This window comes from Mustela putorius, unplaced genomic scaffold (assembly GCF_011764305.1).
Source record: "Mustela putorius furo isolate JIRA1106 unplaced genomic scaffold, ASM1176430v1.1 tig00003867_pilon_pilon_pilon, whole genome shotgun sequence".
Taxonomy (NCBI): domain Eukaryota; kingdom Metazoa; phylum Chordata; class Mammalia; order Carnivora; family Mustelidae; genus Mustela; species Mustela putorius.
Genome location: NW_025422019.1, coordinates 20,061,798 through 20,086,937, shown reverse-complemented (window position 1 = coordinate 20,086,937; position 25,140 = coordinate 20,061,798).

Below are 25,140 nucleotides of genomic sequence, written 5' to 3'. Positions count from 1 at the left end.
TATTTATAGAAATGCGCAGACTGATTCTGAAATTTATATAGAAATACAAAGGACCCAGAACAGACAAAACATACTTGAAAAAGAACAACAAAGTTGGAAACCTTATACTAGATGATGAACTGAACATAATAAGATAGTGTAGTATTGTGGGAATGGCCAACAAATAATAGACCTAAATAAAGAGTCCAGAGTATACCCACACATATATTATCAAATGATTTTTTTTTTACAGCAGCGCCAAGAGAATTCAACAGGCAAAGGAGAATCTTTTCAAGAAATGGTTCTTGGACAACTCGGTTGTTATAACAGAAAAAAATGAACCTCCACCCTTACCTCACACAATACACAAAATTAACTTGAAGTGAATCTTAAAGGTAAATATAGACACTACAGAACTTCTAGAGTAGAACACAGGAACAGTCTTCATGACCTGTGGTAGGTAAAGATTTCTTAAATAAGACATAGAGGCATGAAACAGAAAAGAAAATTTGGACATTATCAAAATTAAACATTAATTTCGAAAGGCACCATTTAAAAAATAAATAAGTAAGCCACAAACAGGGAGAAAATAATTGCAAAAACTATCTAACATAGGACTTACACCTGGAATATATATTTAAATATATATTAAATATATATATATATGTGTGTGCGTGTGTGTGCATGTGTGTATATGTGTGTATATATACACACATATACAATCACATATATATACACATATATATATATATTTATATTCACACACATATAATCACACATGATTGCTCCGAGGGTGGATTAAATTTTAAAAGTATGATAAAATTTGTAATGTTCTCTATCTTAGTTTGTGTGGTAGTTATATAGCCATAAAAAAATGTCAAAATGTAAAAACAGAAACTTATGATCTATACACTTTAGATCCATGTATTTATTGCATATAAATTTCATTTAAATTTAAAAACAACAAAAATAAGAACAAAGGAAATTTGTGTTCTACTTACACATAAATTTGGAATATAAGTTCCTTTTGCTGCCACTGTCTCAATAGAGGGCTTGGAACTGTGTGATACAGAAATATGCTTTGCATACCATCTTAGTGCTATATGAGCATAGTGTCATTGAGCATCTGCTGATGGAACTCAGGAAATTTCTTGTATCTGACTTTTGGACGGGTGTTAGGAGAAGATAATGAGAAGATTCCACTCAAATCTATTCCTGGATAGGGTTGGGGGGGCAGTGGACTTCAAAACAACTTACCTATTTTTGGTGAAAGGGTCACTGGGAAGCAAAATGGCTGACCCTGTTTAATTCATTCCTTTGCTCCTTGATTTCCTCCAAACAACTACATTACTATGGGGGAAAAGTGTGTGGTAGTAAACTACGAGGTTAGATTTACTTCTCTTAAAAGAGATGGGCCATTCTGTAAATCATAATTCAATATATAGAATTCCAAAGTGGAGTGGCTTGTCATTTCATTTCTGGAATCCCACAGATTGTCATCTGGAGGAACATTCAGAGCAGTAAAAGTGGCTCCTTCTGATTTAGAAACGTAGAGCCTTTAGAATTTATTTCCTGCAACCAGTGTTTCATCATATTGGCATTCCACACACTTGCAGTGTCCTGCCGAGCAGTGACTTAACACAGCCCTGGAGCTGGATTAGATCATACATTTAGATTCATCACAGCACAACAATTCATATGTAGTTTCCCCAAATGAAACATCAGCGAAAAATCAGTTCAGAAATAAACTGAGTAAATCTCTGGAATTGAGACTGATGCCCTAGATCTCAAATTATCCTGATAGCCAACATCCTGTATACAGCAGTTTGAATTCAAGAATTTCTAAAACAGTTGACTGATTTAAGATATTGCTGTAAGGCTGAATTTTCAGTTTGCGGTAGATTACAAATACTGATGATCAAAAAAATTATTTGGGAACATCACAATGTAAAGAGGAAAAAGTCCCAATAGGTTGCAATTCCTAAGTTTTGAGATGCTCATAGCATCTGAGATGTATTCTGCAATGTATATCCAACAAAATCTATCTGGACCTTATATCTGCCTCTTTCTTGGTGGAAATGTTTTAATTCCCCTTTAATAGACTCAACAACTATTAACGCTAACAAAAGAGAAAAGCTTTACACCATCACACTGAGTTCACAAAGTCTCTACTCTAAGTACCTGACACGAGAAAGTACATATAGGATATTATCGAATGAATAAATGAATGAAGCAGTTAATCCATACTATGTAGTTTAGTAGGTAATTGGATACTGCTTTTTAAGATTTTCTAGTTGTTTGTTATACGCAGATTTCATTTTTCACAGATTTAATTTTTATCTTCTAGAGGACATTTCTTTTTTCTGAACACATCCATAATATTTTGTGGATGGCATAATGCTATGGCCATACCAGGTGCTTAGGAAATAATTGATTAATTACACATTGTCTGTATCAAAAGGTCTTTGAGCTGTTTTATGGCTTCCTTAATCTCTTTGTTGAGCTGAGTCACTAAGCATTTAGTTTGTTCTGCACTTATGTTCTGTCTTTATAGGTTCTAACTATTCCTCTGTTCTGGTAATGAACTTCCTCCATCCCTATTCCTCTTGAAATCCCAGTCCTGCGTTTGAAAATAGGTGGTTTATTATTCAGCTTTATTCCTGGATTCTCCTCTCCCTCAACCCATCCTCTCCCTCACATACCCTGCAGAACAGAGGTAAATTTTTCTTTCAGTTCAAAAGCCTTTCATCTCTTACAACAATGTTCCAGGTATTGTGCTAAGCACAGGTGATTTGAAAAAGACAGGGCTCCTCTACTCAGAGATTTTGCACTCTGGTGAAAGATAAACACCATTTTCAGAGAGAAATTATTGAAGCAGGTCCATGCTATTATCACAACACACTCTACCTACTTTAGCCTAGTGCAAGGATACATTCTGTAGCAAGGAACCTAGAGCGGATGTGATTTCAGTAATTTGTTTGCAAGAGTAAGGCTAATGAAGTATCTTCCTGAAACAAAGAGATTGTTCAGATCTACAAACTTGCAGAGTTGAGAGGTGATGGTGGGTGCACAGACCAGAGGAAAAGGACTGCAAAGGTTAGCAAAGTAAGGAGAATCAGAAGTAAATGTAAGTTGTGCACATTTGGAGATGGAATGAGAGACAGCAAGACAGAACCACAGAACAAAAAGTTTCGGAATGAATAAGTGTTAGATATTCCTGGGTAAGTAAATTCAACATACAAAGACTATGGTTTCCATGATATGGGTGGAAGGGCCAGATGAGCAAAAAGGACAATGAACAAAGTGGACCCAGGCTGCATTTAGGGCTAGAAACTATCTTTAAGAACGGGACCTTGGAATTTCGGACAGGATCTTTTCTACTATATAACATTTATACTTTCATGTATCCAATTATACTTAGAATAAATTTCATATAATTTTATTTGAGGGTGAATTATGCATTTAAAATGAATCATTTTTAGTTATTTATGAAGAACCAAGTTACTTGCCTCCAATATCTGATATTGTTAGACAGAGATGCAATACATTAACACAACAGAATTTGGAAGCTAAGGGCCTGGAGTCACTTAACTTTTTTTCCCTGCCATTTCTTTACATTTTTTATTTTTAAATTTTTAATTGAAGTATAATTGACATGTAATTAGTTTCAGGTGTACAACATAGTGATTTGACCATTCTACACTTTACAAAATGCTTGCTACAATAAGTATAATTACCATCTGTCACCATACAAATTATTACAATATTATTGACTATATTCCCTATGCTATGCTTTTCATCTCTGTGAGCTATTTATTTTGTAACTACAAGTTTTTATCTTTTAATACCCTTTATTATTTTGCCTATTTTTCCACTTTCCTTCCCTCTGACAACCACCAGTTTGTCCTAATATATTTATGACTCTGTTTCTGTTTCCTGTTTTTTGTTTGTTTGTTTGTTTAATGCTGGTTGCTTGCTGTTTTTTTTTTTTAGCGTTTTTAGATTTTTGTTTTTTAGATTTCACATATAAGTGAAATCATAGAGTATTTCTTAGTATGACTTATTTCAGACTAATTAGATATTATTCAGGTATTATTAGCATGATACCCTCTAGGTCTATCCGTGTTGTTGCAAACGGCAAGATTTCATTCTTTTTTTATGGCTGAGAAATATTCCATTGTGTGGAATGTAATATCTTTATCTACTCATCTATTGATGGACACTTAGGTTGCTTTTATAACTTGGCTGTTGTATAGAGCTGCCATAAACACACAGATGCATACATATTTTTGAATTACTGTTTTTTGTTTTTTTGGGTATATACCCTGGAGTAGAATTACTGGATCGTATGGTATTTTTATTCATAGTTTTGTGAAGAAACACCATACCATTTTCCTGAGTGGCTGGACCAATTTAAATTCCCACCAACAGTGCACAAGATTTTCCTTTTCTCACATCTTTGCCAATACTTGTTATTTTTACCTTTTTGATACTGCTATTCTGACTTGGGTGAGGTGATATTATGGTTTTGATTTGCATTTCCCTGATGATTAATGGTGTTGAACATCTTTTATGTGTCTGTTAGCCATCTGTATGACTTCTTTGGAGAAATGTCTATTCAGGTTCTCTGCCATATTTTCATAAAATTATTTGTTTCTTTGTCTGTTTTTTGGTGTTGCAAAATGGGGCTGATAACAGTCTGTCACAAAGTTGTCATCAAAATTTAAAAAGTGTATGTTTATGCAAAGCCATGGGAACAATGGTACACTGGAAATGTCCAATGAATGCTCATCATTGTTATGATCATTATTTTCTGGAATGGATGGACACAGCTGTTAAGTACAACTGAGATTTTGGGAACCAGAGAACCAGACAAAATAAGTCATTTCTCCAAGGTAGTCATGGTAATGAAGCTTATTTCTTACATGTGTTTTCCTGTAGTGTAAGAGAATGAGGCCTAACCAAATATTTGATTAGATGAAGAACTACCTCCGATAAGTAAGAAACTAGATTTCAATACAGTAGATGTATTTAGAAGATACCCTAAGGAAATTTATTTTATTGCTTGCCATCTCAAAATTCATGGGTAACCATTTAAATATATGTAATTTATAGATTCACAAATGTTATTTTATCCCATGGAAAATTAGAAAATTTAATAGCACTTTTTTTGCTTAAGTTGAGGCATTTTTTAAACTGAATTCTATGGGAAGATCAACAAAGGAAGTCTTAACCAAATCCCTTAGATTTTGTGATAGAAGCAATGTGAAACCATATAACAAATGTCATAAAAAATGACTTGTTTCCTTGAGTTGAATTCAAAAGAAGAGAATCCCGACTGAGAAGAATAGTGACAAAAAGCATCACAGCTCTATAAAGTTAAAATGGTCCTTTTAATAGAGATGAATACAGCATTATTTATGAAACTCCAAGAGCACTGGAATTAAATGGGCAGGAGTGAGGTAGATTTAGCACAAAATGACTTTAGACACATGACCCATGTATTATTTGCCAGAAAATTCTACTGCATCCGTTAATATGAAAGGCATAGTCACTTGATTAACTGAAGCCAGTTGGTCAGTACACATAGTTAAATTTGGTTCAGATGTTTTGGGGTATGTATAAAGAGAGGATGACAGTAAGAAACTCAATTAGCTGCCTCCCAAACAGAGATATTGTCTGAAATGAGGTGAGAGTAGGGGAAGATGAGAAACAAGGGATGAGAGACAAGTTCTCAAGAACATGAATCCAAAATTGATAAGCCATGGACCACTCTCATCTCTTAGCAACCTTATAGGCTACTGCTGGTTTTTCTTGTTCTATCAATAAAATAAAGGAATATCCCATCTGTCTTTACCTCAGAAAATTCAGTGAGGATAAATGAGAGGAGAAAAAAAAATGCTTTGAGGCCCTAAGCAGAAAGAATTCTATTAGAAAGAATCTAATATGTAATTGTTTTTTACTCCTTGAGATGGATTTATTTTTCTTATATTGCTTCCCTGGCCTTATTTGTACAAGCCTCATTTGGACCCATAAACCTTATGGTTTTTCATGAGGACAATTCAGTGCTTTGTTTTCACCTTGTGAAGACTCTGAAAGTGGTCTCCACCTCCCAGTCTAAAAAATTGATTTGATTATTCTCTGTCTTTTCCTACAACCTCATTTCTCCCCTGGGACAGCTTACCATACAAATGAAATATGAAATAAGCCTACAGTTTTTATAGTGACAGAGCCAAAGCCCTTTCTGTTATCATTGGTGTAGTCCATGGGGAAATATCAGAATGGGGATTGATTTTGGCAAAGAGATAGTCCACAGAGGTGGTTGAGTTTAATAAATCTCTGCTATAAAAGACTCATATTTAAGTTCCAGCAAGTCTCAGAGCTCATTCCACCAGGGCTATCTAATCTCTTGCCTCCTCAGTTACAAATTAAATTTCCCTTTGTCACTATTTCTTTGGAGTCTATTTCATATGAGATAGAAGATGAAGGTCCTCCATCAGCCCATTTTCTGCATTATAGAAAGCCGAGTCCCTTAAGCTAATTACTTGATATGTGTTGCAGAGGAAGTGATGGCTTGGTAATAAATATAACTTAGCTTAGGTGATGCTACCTTTTAAGGTTCATGGAAGTTCTATCATTCATTGCTTTCGCTTCCCAGACTTCTTAAGAGAATTACTTTTACTTGTGGAGTTCAGGGAAGAGATACAAAAATAAATTAAGCAGTTCTTTTGGCAAATGATGCCTTAGATCTAAATGAAGTCGGTTCCAATATAATACAATTGACTGATGGTTCTAAAAATAATCCACTAGCCATTATTTATCTATATCTACTCATATTTATATATGCAGAAAAACATAAACATGCATTATTATATATATAGCATTTATATACATTATACTATATATTTATATTTTTGTAAGTATATAAATATGCATGAATATATGTGTGCACTTATATGGTTAAGATTAAGAAGATGATAAATTATCCTATGTATGAAATTAAACTTTCTTGGTCTTGATTCTCACAACTTCGAGAAGACCAATTTGGACTACGTGACTTTTAGTTCTTAAATTTTATAATAAGTAACTTCTGGCCAATACATTATTATATTTTTTATGTATGGTGGTTATGTTAGCTCTCAAACAAATGAATTTAGAGTACACCAAACATTATAGCAACTGCATCACAAACCGTTTCTCTGGGATGTGGAAAAGAAAATAAACAGGCCTATTTGAATTGAGCTTGTGACCTCTCCCACTGCTCCTTGTTTGTTTTGTGTTATTGTAATTAGGCATGTAAATCACCCAGTAGATTATGATTTATTATGGGGAGAGAATCCAGTCTTATTCATTTGTGAGTCCAAAAGCAAGAATTTTCACACATTGAGTTGGCATTCCTCAAAAGTATATGGCCAAATTGTTAAATAGCTTAGATGAGTTCTCAATCATGACTATGTTGGCTTTTATTAATAGCATCATCACTGGACCATTCTAACTCCTACATGTGCCTATATCTCTCCATGTGAGCAGTGCTCTTCTTACCTCCTATGCTAATATTGTGTGGCATGGGGCAGGAGCCCTAATCACCTCCAATGAACTATTGGAATGAATTTATATTTATGGCATTTGATTTAGTAACAATGCACCTGAGGCCTTAGGCTTTGAACATATACATAATTCATACATACTCAGCATTTTAAACTCTACCTGGGGTTTACTTTTGAAAGTCACATTGATTTTGATTTAAAACCCTAAAGATAAATAGGACCAAGCTGCAAGGTTGTTTTTATTAACAATATTTCAGTCTTTACCACCAGTGAGAATGGTAATGACGACAAAGCCCTCGCTGAGCCTTATGCTCACCGTTCCAATAAAGGTCCTTGTGAGAGTTGAGTTCTAAGAGTAATCAAACCATTGAGGTGGCAGTTGAACTAGATACCTGTTGGTTTTCTTTATAATTTAGGAATAAATAGATGTTCTTTAAAAGGATTAGCAATTTACTCCCACTCACTAATTTGGAAAATCCATCCCAATGACTAGTCTGACAGTTTCAGTGAGTACTGAACACAGTATCATAAATAAAATTTTATTACTTACTGCCTGGAAAAGCTGTCAGAATGCAGAGTCCAAGAACACAATGTCTTCTACTTTGGTCCCCAAATTGTTCTTTTCAGCAGCTGGAATGCAAATAACATGCTATCAGTGTGTTCTGTTCTCACTTTAGAGATATTCAAAAAAGAAAAAAAAAAACCTAAAGTGAAAGGAGAGAACTTCTCTTACCATTGTCTAAATATGAAATATGTCTTTGTTTTGAGGCTTAATTTATTATATATGGAGTGACGATGATCTCTAAGACACATTTCTGCTTTTTTTTTAAAAGATTTTATTTATTTATTTATTTATTTTTTTATTTGTGTGTGTGTGTGAGAGAGAGAGAGAGAGAGAGAATGCACATGAGCAGGGGGAGGGGCAGAAGGAGAGGGAGAGCATCTCCAGCGGACTCCTCTCGCGAGCAGACTTCTCACTGAATCTGTGGAGCCCAGCACAGGACCAGGCATTGCCTGGAGTGGGGCGATCTCAGGACTTTGAGATCATGAGAAGAGCCAAAATCAAGAGTAGGATGCTTACCACTTGAGCAAACCAGGACCTGCCCCCCCCCCCCCCTTTCCCTCTTAGTTTCTAACTGAGTCTGCAAAGGAATGGTCTGGACACCATTCTTACAGGGGAATTCCTGGGAAGTAGTTTTTTAAGTGTAGTTTCACATTTCAGCTCACAGGCAAAAGCTTGCAGGGTAGTTTGCCTTGGGCTAATTGTTCTGAGAAATGCTCTTCAGCATTCCTTGGTTAGTTGAAGGGAACTTTACATTCAACAGATAACTTTGGGGAGTAGATCTGACTGTGGGGAGTAGATCTCCTTGGGATAGAGAGATATGTATATATTCTGCATATCATGTGGGCTTAGCTGCTTCCTAGCCTTACTGGTAATGTTGCATGTGCTTGTGAGGTGGTGGTGGGTGGTTGTATACCCCAAGCACACACCCTGTACTATCCTTAGAGATAGTAAAGGGAGAGTTTTTGTTTGGATGACCTCATCCACATGCGCAACACTCTTGTACCCAGGCCTGTCTCCCAGCACTTTCTGATGACATTTTAACTTAGCATGTCCAACATGAAGTTCCTTTTCTTCCTTTCCATACCTTTTACTCCTAATTTCCAGTCACATTCGTGTGTACCACCACCCAATCAGTGGCACAAGGGAAAATGTGTCACTCTGACCCATTGTTCTTTGGTCCCTGAATCCCACACACCCAGTCCCTTCAATTTTACCTCTAGCTGTCTCTCAAGTCTGTATGTATCACACTCAAACACCCACCATCAGGCCTCACTAGGATTATTCTTGCATTCTCTGGCACCCCACTCCAGTTTACTCTCCATACTGTGTCTACAGGGAGTTTCTTTTGTTTGTGTGTTTTGTTTGTTTTTTTAAGATTTTATTTATTTATTTGACAGACAGAGATCACAAGTAGGCAAAGAGCCAGGCAGAGAGAGAGGGGAATCAGGCTCCCCGCTGAGCCAAGAGCCTAATGTGGAGCTCAATCCCAGGACTGGAGATCATGACCTGAACCAAAGCAAGAGGCCCAACCCACTGAGCCACCCAGGCACCCCTGGAGGGACTTTTTAACACTAGGGCATCTCTGATAAAAGTCTCTAAAGATTTCTTATTATTAGGATAAGAAGACAATTTCTAACATGGCCCACGAAGCTCTACACAATTTGGCCCAGGCCACGCTCTTCAGATTCATCTTGCACCCCTCTTCCTGACTCCCCATCTTAGTGTATTAGCCAAAATGGGCTTAAGTGAGCTTCTGAGCCATGCCTTGTTTCCTTCTTGTTCCCTTCCACTTCAGAGACTTGATGGTTGCCTCCTTGCCACAACTGTGTCTCCCATATATTTGCCTGGTTAATTTTCACCTGTTTTTCATGTTACAACTCCAATGTCACTTCCTTGGTGGAGCCTGATGTTATGGATTGAATGTCAATGTGCTTCCAGAATTCATCTAAGGAAGCCCTACCTCTCAATGTGACGGTAATAGCAACTGGGTTCTTTGGGAGGTAATTTAAATTTATATGAGGTCATGAGGCATTAGTGTCTTTACAAGAAAAAGAAGAGGCCAGAGCTTCTTCTCTTGGCCATGTGAGAACACAGCCAGAAGGCAGCTATCTGCAAGTCAGGAGGGAGGCCCTCATGAAGAATCAAATCTATAGGCTCCTTGGTTATGGACAGCCTCCAAAGCTATGAGAAATAAGTGTCTGTTGTTTAGCAGACCCGGTATACATGGAATTTTGTCATAACAGCCTGAATTGACTAAAATACCTTCCTTAAGCCCCCTGGTTGGACTAAATGTACCTATTTAGTTTTCTCATGGATTTTTGTGGATTCTCTTCTATCACAGCTGATACCTTGCATGAATACTCAATCAAAGACTCCTTGCTCTAAGGTCAAGGACTGGAGGTTGTCCTTGTTCATTGTCATAACACCTAGCAAAATTCCCAGTTCATAGTCAGTAAATGCCTACTAAATAAATTTAAAGAAGTTATAGGTAAATCAGTTAATTCATTAGATGTTTAGAATGAAAATGACTGTTTATACAGATGATTCTGAATTGTGAGAAATAAGCTTGCTAAAAACACTAAGCACATATAAGAGCCCATTAGTATTAGTCCATTTTCAAAAGTCTTTCAAGGAAATAGGTATTTCTCTTTCACCTCAAAAGAGGAGGCTTTTCCCAAAATAGTTAAGAGAACAGCTCAATTTGGATATAACTAAAACAATTCTAAAACTTAGGTTTTTCCTTTAATGACATAAAAAATATAAAATTCTTAGTTTAATCCATAAGCATTTTCTATAGTTATTCATTTCAAGGGTGAAGAAATCTAGAAACCATGTCCTGCTGGAAAGTGGCTTAAGCAACTAGAAGCAAGAGGATTAATAAAAGGTATAAGGTAGGCTTTAAATGTTTATAATGCTCTGAGATAGAGGAGGTAGCTGTTTTGTTTGAACAAAAGGCAAAACTGAAACTAATGAGCAAAAATTATAGAAATCTAGGTTTCATTTTTTTAAAATTTATTTTTTATTTATTTTCAGCATAACAGTATTCATTATTTTTGCACCACACCCAGTGCTCCATGCAATCTGTGCCCTCTATAATACCCACCACCTGGTACCCCAACCCCCGCTACTTCAAAACCCTCAGATTGTTTTTCAGAGTCCATAGTCTCTCATGGTTCACCTCCCCTTCCAATTTCCCCCAACTCCCTTCTCCTAACTCCCCATGTCCTCCATGCTATTTGTTATGCTCCAAAAATAAGTGAAACCATATGATAATTGACTCTCTCTGCTTGACTTATTTCACTCAGCATAATCTCTTCCAGTCCCGTCCATGTTGCTGCAAAAGTTGGGTATTCGTCCTTTCTGATGGAGGCATAATACTCCATAGTGTATATGGACCACATCTTCCTTATCCATTTGTCTGTTGAAGGGCGTCTTGGTTCTTTCCACAGTTTGGTGACCGTGCCCATTGCTGCTATAAACATTGGGGTACAGATGGCCCTTCTTTTCATGACATCTGTATCCTTGGGGTAAATACCCAGGAGTGCAATTGCAGGGTCATAGGGAAGCTCTATTTTTAATTTCTTGAGGAATCTCCACACTGTTCTTCAAAGAGGCTGCACCAACTTGCATTCCCACCAACAGTGTAAGAGGGTTCTCCTTTCTCCACATCCCCTCCAACACATGTTGTTTCCTGTCTTGCTAATTTTGGCCATTCTAACTGGTGTAAGGTGATATCTCAGTATGGTTTTAATTTGAATCTCCCTGAGGGCTAGTGATGATGAACATTTTTTCATGTGTCTGATAGCCATTTTTATGTCTTCATGGGAGAAGTGTCTGTTCATATCTTCTGCCCATTTTTTAATATGATTATCTGTTTTGTGTGTGTTGAGTTTGAGGAGTTCTTTATAGATCCTAGATATCAACCTTTTGTCTGTACTGTCATTTGCAAATATCTTCTCCCATTCCGTGGGTTACCTCTTTGTTTTGTTGACTGTTTCCTTTGCTGTGCAGAAGCTTTTGATTTTGATGAAGTCCCCAAATTTTATTTTGGCTTTTGTTTCCTTTGCCTTTGGAGACGTATCTTGAAAGAAGTTGCTGTGGCTGATATCAAAGAGATTACTGTCTATATTCTCCTCTAGGATTCTGATGGATTCTTGTCTCACATTGAGGTCTTTTATCCATTTTGAGTTTATCTTTGTGTATGGTGTAAGAGAATGGTCGAGTTTCATTCTTCTACATATAGCTGTCCAGTTTTCCCAGCACCATTTATTGAAGAGACTGTCTTTTTTCCACTGTATATTTTTTCCCATTTTGTTGAAGATTATTTGCCCATAGATTTGAGGGTCCATATCTGGGCTCTCTACTCTGTTCCACTGGTCTATGTGTCTATTTTTATGCCAGTACCATGCTGTCTTGGTGATCACAGCTTTGTAGTAAAGCTTGAAATCAGGTAGCGTGATCCCCCCTGTTTTATTTTTGTTTTTCAACATTTCCTTAGCGATTCAGGGTGTCTTCTGATTCCATACAAATTTTTGGATTATTTGCTCCAGCTCTTTGAAAAATACCAGTGGAATTTTGATCAGAATGGCATTAAAAGTATAGACTCCTCTCGGCAGTATACACATTTTAACAATGTTTATTCTTCCGATCCAAGAGCATGGAGTGGTCTTCCATCTTTTTGTGTCTCCTTCAATTTCTTTCATGAGTGTCCTGTAGTTCCTCAAATACAGATCCTTTACCTCTTTGGTTAGGTTTATTCCCAGGTATCTTATGGTTCTTGGTGCTATAGTAAATGGAATCGACTCTCTAATTTCCCTTTCTGTATTTTCTTTGTTAGTGTATAAGAAGGCACTGATTTCTGTACATTGACTTTGTATCCTGCCACGTTGCTGAATTGCTGTATGAGTTCCAGTAGTTTGAGGGTGGAGTCTTTTGGGTTTTCCATATAAAAAATCATGTCATCTGCGAAGAGAGAGAGTTTGACTTCTTCATTGCCAATTTGGATACCTTTTATTTCTCTTTGTTGTCTGATTGCTGTTGCTAGGACTTCTAATACTTTGTTGAACAAGAGTGATGCGAGTGGGCATCCTTGTCATTTTCCTGATCTCAATGGAAGGCTGCAAGCTTTTTCCCATTGAGGATGATATTTGCTGTGGGTCTTTCATAGAGAGTTTTGATGAAGTTCAGGAATGTTCCCTCTATCCCTATACTTTGAAGTATTTTAATCAGGAATGGATGCTGGATTTTGTCAAATGCTTTTTCTGCATCAATTGAGAGAACCATGTGTTTTTTCTCTCTTCTCATATTAATTTGTTCTACCACATTGATTGATTTGCGAATGTTGAACCATCCTTGGAGCCCAGGGATGAATCCCACCCGGTCATGGTGGATAATCTTTTTAATGTACTGTTGGATCCTGTTTGCTAGGATCTTGTTAAGAATCTTAGCATCTATATTCATCAGTGGTATTTGTCTGAAATACTCCTTTTTGGTAGGGTCTTTGCCTGGTTTGGGGATCAGGGTAATGCTGGCTTCATAGAAAGAGTCAGGAAGTTTTCCTTTTGCTTCAATTTTTTGAAACAGCTTCAAGAGAATAGGTGTTATTTCTTTTTAGAAAGTTTGGTAGAATTCCCCAGGGAATCTGTCGGGTCCTGGGCTCTTGTTTTTTGGGAGGTTTTTGATCACTGCTTCAATCTCGTTACTAGATATCGGTCTATTCAGGTTGTCAATTTCTTCCTGGTTCAATTTTGGGAGTTTATAGTTTTCCAGGAATGCATCCATTTCATCTAGGTTGCTTAGCTTATTGGCATATAACTGTTGATAATAACTTCTGATGATTGTTTCTACTTCCTTGCTGTTAGTTGTGATCTCTCCCTTTTCATTCATAATTTTATGAATTTGGGCTTTCTCTCTTTTCTTTTGGATTAGTGTGGCCAATGGTTTATTGATCTTATTGATTCTTTCAAAAAACCAGCTTCTAGTTTCATTGATACGTTCTACTGTATCTCTGGTTTCTACCTCATTGATCTCAGCTCTAATCTTGATTATTTCCCTTCTTATGTGTGGAGTTGGTTAGATTTGTTGTTGATTCTCCAGTTCTTTAATGTGTAGAGACAGCTGCTGTGTTCTGGATTTTTTAATTTTTTTGAGAGAGGCTTGGATGGCTATGTATTTCCCCCTAGGACAGCTTTTGCTGTATCCCATAGGTTTTGAACCGAAGTGTCTTCATTCTCATTGGTTTCCATGAATTGTTTCAGTTCTTCTTTGATCTCCTGGTTGATCCAAGCATTCTTAAGCAAGTTGGTCTTTAGCTTCCAGGTGTTTGAGTTCCTTCGGAACTTTTCCTTGTGATTGAGCTCCAGTTTCAAAACACTGTGATCTGAGAATATGCAGGGAATAATCTCAGTCTTTTGGTATCGGTTGAGTCCTGATTTGTGCCCCAGTATGTGGTCTATTCTTGAGAAGGTTCCATATGCACTTGAGAAGAATGAGTATTCTGCTGTTTTAGGGTGGAATGTTCTATATATATCTATGAGGTCCATCTGGTCCAAAGTGTCATTCAATGCTCTTGTTTCTATATTGACTTTCTGCTTCGATAATCTGTCTATTTCTGAGAGGCGTATTAAGATCTCCTACTATTAATGTATTCATATCAATATGATTCTATATATTGATTAACAGTTTTCTTATGTAATTGGCTGCTCCCATATTGGGGGCATAGATATTTATAATTGTTAGATCATCTTGGTGGATAGTCCCTTTAAGAATGATGTAGTGTCCTTCTGGATCTCTGACTACAGTCTTTAGTTTAAAATCTAATTTATCTGATATGAGAATCACTACCCCAGCCTTCTTTTGAGGCCTACTGGCATGAAAGATGCTTCTCCATCCCTTCACTTTCAGTCGGGGTGTACCTTTAGGTTCATAATGGGTCTCTTGTAGACAACATATGGATGGGTCCTGTCGTTTTATCCAATTTGCAACCCTGTGCTGTTTTATGGGTGCATTTAGGCCATTCACATTGAGAGTGATTATTGATAGATACGTTTTTATTGACATCGTGTTACCTTTGAAGTCTTTCTTTCTGTAGATTGTCTCTATATTTCTGTTCAATGCTATTCTAAGGATTTTTCCTCTTTTATAGAACCCCCCCCTTAATATTTCCTGCAGTGTTGGCTTGGTGGTTGCATAGTCTTTTAAGCCTTGCCGGTCTTGGAAACTCTTTATCTCTCCATCCATTTTGAATGTCAGTCTTGCTGGATAAAGTATTCTTGGCTGCATGTTCTTCTCATTTAGTGCCCTGAATATATCTTGCCAGCCCTTTCTGGCTTGCCAGGTCTCTGTGGACAGGTCTGACGTTATTCTGATGGGCTTTCCTCTGTAAGTAAGGAGCCTCTTTGTCCTAGCGGCTTTCAAGAGATTATACCTACAATTATGATTCCTCAATTTGACTATTAGGTGTCGTGATGTTTTTTTGCAATGTATAATCTTGGGTGGAGACCTTTCAGCTTCTAGTACATGAACACTGGTTCCATTCACGAGATTGGGAAAATTTTCATGAAGAACTTGTTCCACTATATCTTCTAGACTTCTTTCTTTCTCCTCGCCTTCAGGGATTCCAAGAATTCTGACGTTGGAATGTTTCATGGCATCATTTATTTCCCTGATTCTGTTTTCATGGTTTCTAAGCTGTTTGTTCCAGGCTTTCTCCTGATCCTTTCTCTCTATCTGTTTGTCCTCCAGATCACTAATTCTATCTTCTATCTCATTTACCCTAGCTTTGAGAGAATTTAGATTAGATTGGAACTCATTGAGAGCATTGTGAAGCTCATCCCTGGTAGCTTTCAGCTCAGCCCTAACATTGTGAACATCCTGTCTGGTCGCTTTCAGTTCAGCCCTAATCAATTCTGTTTGGTCATCCATGGCTTTCTCCAACCTAGCTATTGCCTGGATACTTGTTAGCCTGAATTCTCTTTCCGACATATTGCCTATGTTGAAAGCCATTAGCTCTGTTGCTGAAGGTCCATCCTCTGTATTTTTCTTATTTTTCTTCTGTTGGGCATTTCTCCTCCTAGTCATTTTGGTGGGAGATGACTGAACAGATGTAGCTGGATGTATCGACCATGGTGCAGTCAAGGTTGCACCCTGGAACACTTCTGAGCAATCAGGATTCCCCACCCATACAAGAGACAAAAGAAAAGAAAAAGAAAAAGAGAAAAAAAAAAGAAAGAGAGAGAGACAGGAAAGAAAGGGAAGATCAATGAGAAGGTTCAGCCCAAATGGGCCCCAAGGTAAGATTTATGAAGTATACAATCAAAGACAGACAAACACAAAGACTGATAAAAGTATATGACAAGAGGAAGAAAAAAAATACATATATGCAAATAAAGGAAGAACCTCGTCAAAAAGAACCCCAAGTATAAGATTTATATACTATCAGGACAAAAACACAGAAACACTGGTGGAAGAAAAAGATGGGAGAGTGGTAATAAATTCTCAGTGTGGGTGAGGAAGGTTGTTTTGATTCCTCCTGGATGTATCTTGATATCTTTGTTAAATGACTCAACTTTCCTAAGATAAAGGGGGATTAAAAATTGGTTTACCTATAGGGATATTATTGATTGGGGAAAGGGGTTTACTTTGAAGTTTAACTCTATATAAATATTAGAAAATAAAAATAAAAAGGAATAAACTAGACTAAACTAAACTAGAATTTTAAAAAAATCAAAAAATAGAAATGCAAAAGAAAAACACAAGCGTATGTATCAAAAAGTTCAGGTTAGAAGGTTATTATAGAATTTGATGTACTGGAAATCTCACTGTGATGGTAAATAGGTTAAAAAATTATCTATTAAAAAAAAAAAAAAAGAACCAGAATAGTGGGAACGAGCTAAAAATAAAAAGTTGTCCTATGAAGTAGTGGTGGTAGTTCTCTTGTAGTCTTCTTTTTTTTTTTTTTCTCTCCTTTCTTGGTTTGTTTTCTGGGGGAGGGGCCTGCCACCTGGGTTTTCAGTCAATGATGTTCCCTGAGTTAAGTCCCCCTGCCCCCTCAAGGGGTTCTAAGGAAACTTTTTTTTTCAGGCTTTTGTTCTCTGGTGGTTTTTATGTTTGCTCACTTTTTTTTTTTTTTTTCTCTCACCTTGACCGCTTTTGATGGTTTTTGTAGTTTCGAGGAAAACAAACTGCATTCTGGCCTCCCTCTCAGAGAGAAGCCTCAGTCTGCCTGCAGAGCCCAAATAAGTTCCCAATTGGCCGCTGGCAGAGCAGGTTCCAAGTCGTGGTCCCTGGGAACGCAGGATCTTTTGCTTGTACCCAAAACCGTGGCAGTGGCAGCTGTGTGGGCAGCTCCAGACCGCCAGAGAGGTTCCAAGCAGCGATCGCACACTGAGATTTTCCCGCTGGCCTGGGCTGGGAGTGCCTGGTCTTTCTGGGTCTAAGAGCACCTGGCTTGCGTGCACCAATTTCAGGGGAGACTGTGGGTCGTGCATGCTTTTCAGGCTCTGAAAACGGGGCGCAGGTCCGAAAGCAACAGGCTGGGTCTTCGGGCACCTCTTTCAGGGTAGAATTTGGGGTGCGCATCTTAGGCTCTGAAACAATGGCGTGGGTCACAGAGCGCCAGCCGGGCCTTTGTGTACCTCTTTTCAGGGGAGAATGAGGGGCATGTGCATCTCAGGCTGTATAGCAGGACTTGCATGTTCTGTCCTCTGGTGAGGCACCCAGCCCCTCACAGGAGCTGGACCCCATGCGTTCTCGGGTGCGCTGGTGGCTTAGGGACCAAGACTTGGTTTCTCCGCCGCACTCTCTCTGGCTCAGCGCCAGGCGAGTCTGTCCTGGGACTGGGGACTTAAGCCTCTGTCCATAGCCATCCCGATTCCCACAATATCCCCCCCGAGTTCTTTTGCTCTTTTGAAGTGCTTTCAACCAGTCTCCAAGTTAATGCTGGTCCCCAGATGCAGGGCACTCTCGCTCGTATTAGGGGTATTGCTTTCCAACCAGTCGCCTCTGGTGGCTTCCTCCCCCTTTTGTTTATCTTCTGATATCATTTCGCTGTTCCCACTTTGCTTTACCTGCCCACTGGCGTCTTCGGCCCCTGTAGAGATCCAGATGTGTATAATTCTGATCTCAGGCTGATTTCATGGGTGATCGGAGTTCTTTGGTTGGTAATCAGCTCACTTTAGGGTACAGGTTTAAAAGGTGCCTCCTCCTACTTCCCTGCCATCTTGCCCCCCCAAAATCTAGGTTTCATTTTAATTAAAAAAAGAGCTATTTAGGGGCGTCTGGGTAGCTCAGTGGGTTAAGAGTTATACAATGCATGCTCAGGTGAAATGGGCCATTTCCTGGCCAAATCAGAGATGCTATAAAAAAGATTCTTACATCAGGGAAGCCTGGGTGACAGTCCGTTAAGCATCTGCCTTTGGCTCAGGTCATGATCCCAGGGTCCAGGAATCAAGACCCACATGGGGTTCTCTGCTCAGCAGGGAGCCTGCTTCTCCTCTCCATTCTGCCTACTTGTGCTCTCTCTATCAAATAAATAAAAAATCTTTAAAAAAGAGATTCTTATATCTGTCTCTGCACTATCAACATAAAGACTCCTCCCTTGCTTGGGACTGGAGAAGGGACAATAGCTATGCAGAGCTCCACTTGATACCTAAATTGTTGCCCTCCTATAATTCCAAATTTGCTTGAAGGTCTCTGCTTCATTGACAAAATTTGGTTTCTATATAGAATGAATCCATGTCTACAGGAATAACCAAGTCTTGAATATCTTTAAAAAAGGAAAATGCAAATTAAAAAAAATTAAAAAGAAATTTTTTTCAGTTCAATTTAAGGAACATGAGTAACAGTAAAATGCATGACATTTTAGGAAAAATGTTAATTGTTATACAAATGTTGCACATTTGTTAATTGTAGTAACAACTAATTGTGAATATTTCAAATGGGGATTACATTTCCTATCTAGGAATATTTGATGATGCTGAAAAAATTTATTGACAGGTTAGCTTGCTGTTTTTAATAAGCTGGATGTGTTCTCTAATGGCATTGCTAAATTGGTGCTAAATTGTAGCTTGGGAACTTATGATTGTGAGATTCTGTTTTCTCTTTGTTGGTTTTCTTCAACTTGGAGAAGAGACTTGAATTGGTTTCAGGTAGAATAGTGAATAATAATTGTTAGTTTTTGAATTACCCTATGTCATTTGACTTAGTTTAGCTTTTATCAGATGTTTAGTCTGTACAGGATGTAAAGACTCCTTTACTTTGTATTTTTATTATTGAGTCTAAATTATCCTAACATTATGAGTCATATTGATGGCCTTAATCACAGATGTTTTATCTTTTAGTTTGTGGTAGAATTTAATTACAAACTTAGTATTAATAGTAAGATCTATCACATTTTGAATTTTTCTTTACATCATATGGGACTTCTCTGAGCCCCAAATATCTGCTTACTGGAAGGCTGAAATTCAGTTGACTTCCCTCCTCACTTCAATGGTATAGAAGGAAATTTTATGGGGTCCATCTAGAGACCAAAGAAGACATATCCTCAGGAACATACCTGGGTTGGCTAGGTATTCCTGAATTTAGAAAACTGATTATATCTTTGAAAATTTGGAGCATCTTACAGTGCCAGAAAATCAGGAAGTAGCCACATCTTTACTTCATGGTGGAGGCATCTGCACCACTGCCCTCTCTGCTACCTGATGCTGGCATTAATGTGGACTCTTCATCCTCCACTGTCTGTGCTGCTTGGGGCACACGTGAGGATGCCCTAGAGGCTGTTCCAGACCTCTGACCACAAACTCATTACCAAAGACTTTAGCCTCTGATCTTTAGGCCCCTGTGCAGGATGGCAGCCTCTGCAAGCATGCTGAAGAAGTTACCCACTCACGGGATTCTCCAGTTGCAGAAACTTTCCAAACACAGATCTATTTTTTCAGGCTAACCTTTGATACATACATTCTTCCCCAACCCTTTAGACCCTTCTTTGTCAGAGTGACTTGCTCTATCTCATCCTAACTCTTCCCTAAACAGACTTGAATTTAAAAGCTGTTTATTTCTTTCCTAGTGATGAGGATTAAGGATAGCAAAAATAGTGCCCCCTTTTCCCCATGTATGGTTAGAAGAAAGTATTTTTAAAAATTTTTTTTTGTCACAGTTTTTTGTACACTTTAAAAAAATTCATCTTATTTCATTTAGGATAAGTTTATAAGTCTTATTTACTCATTCATGTATGCAAGTTAGCCACTTGGTGAAGTATAATCCTGTGCTTTACTTAATGCTCTTATTGGATTTTATGTTTCTTAAAAACAAGGGTTGCATCTAATACATCACTGTGTCAACCCCCAAAGCTAGTCCAGGATCTTGCATATTGCAGATTCAATGAACACTAATTGAATGAATGAATGATTGTCCATAAGAATCCATGTCTCCTTTATTCTAGGCATTAGTTTGACCCCATAGTCTGAATAAAGGGCAAGACTGTCAGTGTAACTAGGATTTACATAGAATGCAAGGAATTACTGCCTGCACCAGTGGAGTGCACCTGTGTGTGTCCCAAATGATTAAGTGCATGAATGAGTATGCAAAAATCATTAAATCTATTTAAAGGATATTAAATTAGTTACTAGATCTTCTATGTACTTTCTACCTTCCACTTAGTGAACTCAGCTGAGTTACCCAAGTGTTAACTGTATCTGCTGGATTAGAAGTTAGTCCAAAAGTTATAATGTCTTGGCTAAGTGTTTAATCATTCTGCTTGTGGTTGTGGAGATGGTTCTATTCACCAATCTATCCCCAGATTCGAATGTAGGGACTTTCTTCCCCAACAATCAAAGATACTTAGTCCTACCTTTGCTTTTCTTGTGCTCATTGCTCTTAAGAGACACTGGGTCTATGTCTAAGAGTTTGTATAGATGTGTATATAGGTGTTGGGGGAAGGTAATCTACAAAAAGTCTGATGGAATCCTAGGATCCTTGGGTACTTAACCTGCAATGAAGTATATAAAGTCAACAAGTTGTACAGCTTAAATTTACACAAGGTTTTATGTCAATCCTGTCTCAATATGTCAATTAGGTCTCTCAGAGAGAGAGAGAGAGAGAGAGAGAGCTCTGCTCCAGATTGCAGTGCAAAGGATAGCTGGTGCACCTGCATGAAAATCAAGACTGCTGCATACAGAGATTCAGCTTCCTCTGCGGAAACAATACCTCTCATATTGTCCCTTTACTGAGCTGTGCTTCAATCTTGTCCTAATCATCCTCATGCTTCTCTCAAGGATGTAGCCAAACATCCACTCATGTCTGTTCTTCCACATTCCCTTTGACATGTCCTGTTCATCAGATTAAATTTACTCCTCCCTTTCTCTCTCTTTCTCTCCACATATTCCTCATGTCCAAGCTCTCCTTCAACTTTAAAGCCCAACTCAGAGACCCTGGGTATAACTCCTTTAACTGGTATGTTCTTTTGGAAACATGAGCAGGGAAGCTGTACTTAAAGATTAAGCTGTACTCTTTTTACTTTCTCCTTTTAACCAACTGTAGGAGAGGGAAAATCCTACTTGAGATAAGATCTCAAAAATATGATCTGCTGAGGCACCTGGGTGGCTCAGTGGGTTAAAGCCTTCAGCTCAGGTCATGATCCAGGGGTCCTGGGATCAAGCCCCACATTGGGCTCTCTGCTCAGCAGGGAGCCTGCTCTCCCTTCTCTCTCTGCCTGCCTCTCTGCCTACTTGTGATCTCCGTCTGTCAAATAAATAAAATCTTAAAAACAAAAAAATCTGTCCATACCACATTGGAAATACACATTTTTCCCCCTATGGCCTGTATTACTCTTTAGTAATTAAATACCTTTCTTTGGATAAACTACATTATGTGGAAGTACATAGTGTTTTCCAGAAGGCACTTCCAAGATTCCCCTACCTCACCCCCATCTCCAATATTTGTATAATCAGAAAGTCTTCACAGTTGCACTGGAAGGCATAATATAGTGGTGGAGCATAAATAAAATTCATTATATGTGTCCATGCTATAATCCCATTGTATACCAGCTATGCTCCTCTTTATATGCCATCATCAAGAGTAAGAAAAGGAGAGCACCTGGGTGGCTCAGTGGGTTAAGCTGCTGCCTTCGGCTCTGGTCATGATCTCAGGGTCCTGGGATTGAGTTCTGCATTGAGCTTTCTGCTCAGTGGGGAACCTGTTTCCCACTCTCTCTCTCTGCCTGCCTCTCTGCCTACTTGTGATCTCTTTCAAATTAAAAAAAAAAAATCTTAAAAAAAAAAAGAGTAAGAAAAGGAGGCTTCCATCTTATGTAGCAGCATTTACAAACCATGTAGATGACCACTCCAAGGAGCATACTCATAGTCCTTGTGTGTGTTTCTGGTGACAGAAACTGCTTTTTGATGTAGACAAAAGTAATTCACTGCAATATAGCTGCTAACCCACAAGGAAAAAAGTCAAGTTTCATGAAAGAAAGCAACTTTCTATGTACACTCATATAATGATAGTTTCTCATTTTGAGGAAAAGATGAGCACCTTTTGTGAGGAAGGTAGATTTGGAAGTTTCCAGTCAGCATGATGGAAAAAGATTCTCCTAGATAATATCAGGAAAACAGTTACTCAGATGGTAGCTTCTGCATTTTTCTGTCTGTTTTTCTTTCTTCTTTTTTAGTGATATATCTTTCTTCTCTTTTCTATTTACTTCTTTGGTTCTATTACATCCTTATCCTTCCTTTAGTTTCCATGTTTTCCTCCTCTACCCATACTGCCCCTGCCTCTCTACCTTCTGCTGCTAATCCTTAGCCTAAACACACACCACTGGGGTTCAATTCCAGAGACCACTGGTCAGCTTGATAATTCACCTCTATCATTACCCACACCTTTGATAACTCACCTCTATTCATCCATATGCTTTAACTTTTTAAATCATTGCCCTAGAATTAATGGTTAATTTTATGAAATAATTGGCAACAATTTAGATCCTAAAGAATACATCTATTTCTGCAATATCAAGAAGTGTTTTCCAGAAAATACAACACATTTTAATCTGCTGTGTTACTGCATTACAGAATTTTTATGAGAACAGTGAAGGATACACAGAAAACACCACATTTTATTAATAGCAGGACTTTGTGTATCTCTATGGATGTTAATTGAATCCATTTGTCTGTCCCATAGCCAGTCAGGTGGCCAAGGGCCAAAGCAGGGCTCATTATTCGACCTGCATATCAAATATGCATGTGGACAGGCTGTCGACAGAGTATACTCCACCCATATGGGCACATTTTGAAAGTGAGTTTCTCAAATGCTCACAATCCCAAACACTAAAGAATGTGCTCCTAGTATGTGTCCATTCTGACAGCTTTGGAAGGCAAACAGGTTATAGTCATTCCTCCTAGAAGTTTACAGTTGAACTGTAAAAACTAAAATGGTCCCTTTAAAAGAGAAACATGTACAAACATTATAGTGTACTTAGCTAAGGGGTGTGATGTAGATGGCTGCTGCTAGTATAGTCTGTAACCAGACAAGAGAGATTTCTTGGGATTGACATTGATCTCTTTTGTACTCAAAGAAAATTGTAGTTGCTATGTTCATTTTAAGTTTTTAATAAATAAATTTGAAATCCTAAGTAGATTAATGGATTCTATATTTTTTAAGGAAAATGATCATCTTTTATAATTATATTGTTTGTTATACAATTTCATTTGATTCTCACAGTTCCTGGATTCAAAAGAGAAGGTATTATTGCCCCCATTCCACAAATGAGGAACCATAATTGATTGATTTGTCCCAATACAAGGTTTTACTTGATAGAGAACCAAACTAAAAGCCAGATTTTCTGACCCATAAACTGAAAAAAAAAAAAAAAAAAAAAGAAGAAGAAGAAGAAGAAGTTTTTCTGCATAATGACAGGCTACAAAATGAGTGTCCTTCCTAGAAACATATAAACTATCACAACCGAACCAGGAAGAAATAGAAAGCCTGAACAGACCCATAACCAGTAAGGAGATTGAAACAGTCATTAAAAGTCTCCAAACAAACAAAAGCCCAGGGCCAGATGGCTTCCCCAGGGGAATTCTACCAAACATTTAAAGAAGAACTAATTCCTATTCTCCTGAAACTGTTCCAAAAAATAGAAATGGAAGGAAAACTTCCAAACTCATTTTATGAGGCCAGCATCACCTTGATCCCAAAACCAGACAAGGATCCCATAAAAAAAGAGAGCTATAGACCAATATCCTTGATGAAAACAGATGCGAAAATTCTCACCAAAATACTAGCCAATAGGATTCAATGGTACATTAAAAAGATTATTCACCACGACCAAGTGGGATTTATTCCAGGGCTGCAAGGTTGGTTCAACATCCACAAATCAAATTAATAAAAGAAAGAACAAGAACCATATGATTCTCTCAATAGATGCTGAAAAAGCATTTGACAAAGTGCAGCATCCCTTCCAGATCAAAACTCTTCAAAGTGTAGGGATAGAGGGCACATACCTCAATATCATCAAAGCCATCTATGAAAAACCCACCGCAAATATCATTCTCAATGGAGAAAAACTGAAAGCTTTTCCGTTAAGGTCAGGAACATGGCAGGGATGTCCATTATCACCACTGCTACTCAACATAGTACTAGAAGTCCTAGCCTCAACAATCAGACAACAAAAGGAAATTAAAAGCATCCAAATCGTCAAAGAAGATTTCAAACTATCACTCTTCACAGATGATATGATACTATATGTGGAAAACCTAAAAGACTCCACTCCAAAACTGCTAGAACTTGTACAGGAATTCAGTAAAGTGTCAGGATATAAAATCAATGCACAGAAATCAGTTGCATTGCTCTACACCAACAACAAGACAGAAGAAAGAGGAATTAAGGAGTCAATCCCATTTACAATTGCACCCAAAACCATAAGATACCTAGGAATAAACCTAACCAAAGAGGCTAAGAATCTATACTCAGAAAACTATAAAGTACTCATGAAAGAAATTGAGGAAGACACAAAGAAATGGAAAAATGTCCCATGCTCCTGGATTGGAAGAATAAATA